The sequence below is a fragment of the Ovis aries genome, chromosome 22 (genome assembly GCF_016772045.2).
Source record: "Ovis aries strain OAR_USU_Benz2616 breed Rambouillet chromosome 22, ARS-UI_Ramb_v3.0, whole genome shotgun sequence".
NCBI classification, from domain to species: Eukaryota; Metazoa; Chordata; class Mammalia; order Artiodactyla; family Bovidae; genus Ovis; species Ovis aries.
In genome coordinates this window covers 6,554,977-6,560,976 of record NC_056075.1, presented here as the reverse complement: position 1 = coordinate 6,560,976, position 6,000 = coordinate 6,554,977, and positions in this window count along the sequence as shown.

Genomic DNA, 6,000 nt, shown 5'->3' with positions numbered 1-6,000 from the left:
TTCTTGTTCCTCCTCAGGCTGCAGGACACCTTTTGAAGTTAATTTCTGTTCTGTTTTAAGAAAAGCAGATACTGCAAGGAAGGATGGCGCACAATCCCTGGATTTCATGTTTCCTGAATTATGAAAATATTCTACGATTATGCTTGCTGATTTCCCAGTTGGTACCTTGCTTCATTTAAGGTGAAAAAAAATTTTTTTAAAGAATTAATCCAAGCTAAACAGGAACTCCTTAATAAGTTCCCATTAGGGGGTGGCATGTAGCTCAAAGGACTATTATTAAGCATTTATATAGCACTTTGTATTTACAAAGTAGTTTATAATTACTCTTTTGAGTAGTTTATAATTCACAAAGACTCTCTCAGCTAAATTGACATTGTTATCTCCATCTCATAAACGGGGAAACAAAGGTAGTTAACTAAAGTCATGTAATTTGCCTAAGGCTTCAAACAGAAACCACCTCAGAGTGGTTTTCCAAAAGCAGATATAGTCTCAACCTCTCTCCCCTAAGGCACGAAAGAGTAAAATAAAATAGCAACTCCTTACTTATCGTAGTCACATTACAGAGTCACTTAAAAAAAATCTTTTTAAAGTGACCATCTAATATTTTAATTCTGCTTTTTTCCTAGATGTTTGAAGGCTTTGTTTGTTTGGCTTATTTGCCCGCATCAGAAACCTCTTTCATAAGAACCTAAGTGAAATAAGGAAGTTTCTTTCCAAAAACAAACCTTTTCATCATGCATCCCAGCCCTTACCACCGTGCAATTAGTAGTGTGCTCCCTGTAAGCAGTAGTTTAAGGGGTGCGGTAAGGAAAGAGGTACTTCCTGTGAAAGTCTAGAAGTCCCCAAACTGGGCTATGAGCAGCTTGCCCCCCACCCCGCCGGCTTCCCTGCCTCTCACGTATTTCCTTCCTGTATCAAAAAGTCTAATGGGTAAGGGTGTTTTCTTTTAGGCCAATGCAGTTATCCACGAAGAGGTATGCTCTCCTGTTAACTAACACTATTCTCTTCCTCAACTCTCCAAACTGCTTCTTCAGTACCCCCAAATGCTCTGTATCTATGCGCTAAGTTGCTTCAGTTGTGTCGGGCTCTTTGTGACCCTAGGACTGTAATCTGTCAGGCTCCTCTGTCCATGGGATTCTCCAGGCAAGAATACTGGAGGGGGTTGCCATTTCCTCCTCCAAGCTGGTCAGAATTCAGCATGCAACCTACTTTCAAGTGGTTTCAAAAATAAGTATGTGTATTCCAGAAAATAAAAATGTGTTTACTTAATCTTCACAGCAATACTTTGTGTGTGTTGTATTATAAATTTACTGATATATTTATATAAGCAACATATGGTCCCATTTAAAAAATCTATATACTTAGATATTATAGTCATACATTTAGTATGTATAATATATACTTTACCCTCGAACAACACATGGTGGAACTGTGCAGATTTACTTATATGTGGGTTTTCTTTCAATAAATACTACAGTACTACATGACCTGTGGTTGGATGAATCTGTGAATTCAAAGTTAGGGATACAGATGATGGACTGTAAAGTTGCAGGCAGATTTTCCACTGTAGCCCCCATATTGTCTGAGGGTAAACTGTACACATATTACATATTTATATCTAATATATAAATATAATTTATGCACAAGCATTTTATATACAATAAACATTTTCTGTATATATATTTATGTTAATATATAGACATGCATTTATAGATAACATATAGGCATGTATTATATAAAAAGTAAGTATATATAATATCTAGATATATAATAAGCATTTTTTGGAAGCTACATTGTTTATATAAACAAACTATTTTAAATATGAATGGTAAATTTACTATTATCAAAGCCCTTTGAAAGCAAGTCTCAGGCATCATAACTCTTGAAGTACTTCAGTTTTAAGCATAGAATATATCTTTTAAGATTAAAAGCACTTTTCTAAATAACTGCATTAAGATAATTAAACCTGAAAAGCATAACAATAATTTCTGGTATGTTCTAGTATCTAGGTCACACTGAAATTTTCCCAAATATGGCAAGAACTCTCTGTTTCTGTTTGCTTGCTTTGTTTTGGACCAGGGATCCGAGTGGGTTCAGTTCAGTTCAGTTCAGTCGCTCAGTCGTGTCCAGCTATTTGCGACCCCATGAATCACAGCACGCCAGGCCTCCCTGTCCATCACCAACTCCCGGAGTTTACTCCAACTCACTTCCGAGTCAGTGATGCCATCCAGCCATCTCATCCTCTGTGGTCCCCTTCTCCTCCTGCCCACAATCCTTCCCAGCATCAAAGTCTTTTCCAGTGAGTCAACTCTTCGCATGAGGTGGCCAAAGTAAGGAGTTTCAGCTTTAGCATCATTCCTTCCAAAGAACACCCAGGGCTGATCTCCTTCAGAATGGACTGGTTGGATCTCCTTGCAGTCCAAGGGGCTCTTAAGAGTCTTCTCCAACACCACAATTCAAAAGCATCCATTCTTTGGTACTCAGCTTTCTTTGAAGTCCAACTCTCACATCCATACATGACCACTGGAAAAACCATAGCCTTGACTAGACGGACCTTAGTCGGCAAAGTAATGTCTCTGCTTTTGAATATACTATCTAGGTTGGTCATAACTTTCCTTCCAAGGAGTAAGCGTCATTTAATTTCAACGGCTGCAATCACCATCTGCAGTGATTTTGGAACCCCAAAAAACAAAGTCTGACACTGTTTCCACTGTTTCCCCATCTATTTCCCATGAAGTGATGGGACCAGATGCCATGATCTTCATTTTCTGAATGTTGAGCTTTAAGCCAACTTTTTCACTCTCCTCTTTCACTTTCATCAAGAGGCTTTTAAGTTCCTCTTCACTTTCTGCCATAAGGGTGGTGTCATCTGAATATCTGAGGTTATTGATATTTCTCCTGGCAATGTTGATTTCAACTTGTGCTTCCTCCAGCCCAGTGTTTCTCATGCTGTGCTCTGCATATAAGTTAAATAAGCAGGGTGACAAGATACAGACTTAATGTACTCCCTTTCCTATTTGGAACCAGTATGTTGTTCCATGTCCACTTCTAACTGTTGCTGCATATAGGTTTCTCAAGAGGCAGGTCAGGTGGTCTTGTATTCCCATCACTTTCAGAATTGTCCACAGTTTATTGTGATTCACACAGTCAAAGGCTTTGGCATAGTCAATAAAGCAGATATAGATGTTTTTCTGGAACTCTCTTGCTTTTTCGATGATCCAGCAGATGTTGGTAATTTGACCTCTGGTTCCTCTGCCTTTTCTAAAACCAGCTTGAACATTGGGAAAATCACGGTTCACGTATTGCTGAAGCCTGACTTGGAGAATTTTGAAAAGTACTTGGAGAAAGGTACTCTTTCTACCCCCTTCTGATGTCTATGTCAGAAGCTTTCTCTATCTCCTTTACACTTTAATAAAACTTTATTACACACACACACACACACACACACACACACACACAAAAGAGCTAAGATAAAGAGAACTAAGCTAAGGAGATGTAAGCTAAGGAGAGCTAAGGCATGCTGAGCTTGGCTAAGGAGAGCTAAGGCATGCTGAGCTTGGCTAAGGAGAGCTTAGAAAAGGGGGGCTGAGCTACCCTAAGGAGAGCTAAGCTAAAGAGGGCTGAGCTATGGGGAGCTGAGCTAAAGCGAGCTACGTTAAGGAGAGCTATGAAGAGCTGAGCTGAGGAGGGCTGAGCTAAGGAGCATTAAGCTAAGGAGAGTTGTGGAGAGCTAAGCTAAGGAGTAAAGTCACTCAGTCGTGTCTGACTCTTTGCGATCCCATGGACTGTAGCCTACCAGGCTCCTCTGTCCGTGGGATTTTCCAGGCAATAGTACTGGAGTGGATTGCCATTTCCTTCTCCAGGGGATCTTCCCAATCCAGGGACTGAACCCAGGTCTCCCACATTATAGACAGACACTTAACCATTTGAGCCACCAACTACTTGGCTCAGACAGCAGAAGCAGCTGAGAGGAGCTACCCCATGTCTGAGGTCAGGAGGGGTGGCCGAAAGGAGCTACCCCATGTCCGAGGTCAGGGGTGGTGGCCGAGAGTGCCAGGCTGTGACGGCACAGGAGCAGCCAAGAGGAGCTCCCCACGTCCAAGGTCAGGCTGGGAGGAGATACCCCCCACCCGAGGCCAGGGGTGGCAGCTGGGAGGAGCTATACCACATCCAAGGAGTGGTGGCTGTGTGGGTGCAGGAGAGCAGAGAGGAGCTACTCCACATTCAAGGTCAGGAGGGGCGGTGGTGAGGAGATACCTCTGGTCCAAGGTAAGAGAAACCCAAGTAAGACGGTAGGTGTTGCGAGAGGGCATCAGAGGGCAGACACAATGAAACCATAATCACAGAAAACTAGTCAATCTAATCACATGGACCACGGCCTTGTCTAACTCAATGAAACTAAGCCATGTCGTGTGGGGCCACCCAAGATGGGCGAGTCATGGTGGAGAGGTCTGACAGAATGTGGTCCACTGGAGAAGGGAATGGCAAACCATTTCAGTATTCTTGCCTTGAGAACCCCATGAACAGTATGAAAAGGCAAAATGATACGATACTGAAAGAGGAACTCCCCAGGTCGGTAGGTGCCCAAATTGCTACTGGAGATCAGTGAAGAAATAACTCCAGAAAGAATGAAGGGATGGAGCCAAAGCAAAAACAATACCCAGCTGTGGATGTGACTGGTGATAGAAGCAAGGTCCAATGCTGTAAAGAGCAATATTGCATAGGAACCTGGAATGTTAGGTCCATGAATCAAGGCAAATTGGAAGTGGTCAAACAGGAGATGGCAAGAGTGAACGTCGACATTCTAGGAAGCAGCGAACTAAAATGGACTGGAATGGGTGAATTTAACTCAGATGACCATTATATCTACTACTGTGGGCAGGAATCCCTTAGAAGAAATGGAGTAGCCATCATGGTCAACAAAAGAGTCTGAAATGCAGTACTTGGACGCAATCTCAAAAACGACAGAAAGATCTCTATTCGTCTCCAAGGCAAACCATTCAATATCACAGTATTCCAAGTCTATGCCCCAAACCAGTAATGCTGCAGAAGCCGAAGCTGAATAGTTCTATGAAGACCTACAAGACCTTTTAGAACTAACACCCAGAAAAGATGTCCTTTTCATTACAGGGGACTGGAATGCAAAAGTAGGAAGTCAAGAAACACCTGGAGTAACAGGCCAATTTGGCCTTGGAATACAGAATGAAGCAGGGCAAAGGCTAATAGAGTTTTGCCAAGGGAATGCCCTGATCAAAGCAAACACCCTCTTCCAACAACACAAGAGAAGACTCTACACATGGACATCACCAGATGGTCAACACTGAAATCAAATTGATTATATTCTTTGCAGTCAAAGATGGAGAAACTCTATACAATCAGCAAAAACAAGACCAGGAGTTGACTGTGGCTCAGATCATGAACTCCTTATTGCCAAATTCAGATTTAAATTGAAGAAAGTGGGGAAAACCACTAGACCATTCAGGTACAATCTAAATCAAATCCCTTATGATTATATAGTGGAAGTGAGTAATAGATTTAAGGGACTAAATCTGATAGATAGAGTGCCTGATCAACCATGGACTGAGGTTCGTGACATTGTACAGGAGGCAGGGATCAAGACCATCCCCATGGAAAAGAAATGCAAAAAAGCAAAATGGCTGTCTGGGGAGGCCTTACAAATAGCTGTGAAAAGAACAAAAGTGGAAAGCAAAGGGGAAAAGGAAAGATATAAGGACATGAATGCAGAGTTCCAAAGAACAGCAAGGAGAGATAAGAAAGCCTTCCTCAGTGATCATGCAAAGAAATAGAGGAAAACAACAGAATGGGAAAGACTAGAGATCTCTTCAAGAAAATTAGAGATACCAAGGGAACATTTCATGCAAAGATGGGCTCCATAAAGGACAGAAATGGTATGGACCTAACAGAAGCAGAAGATATTAAGAAGAGGGGGCAAGAATACACAGAAGAACTATACAAAAAAAGATCTTCACGACCCAGATA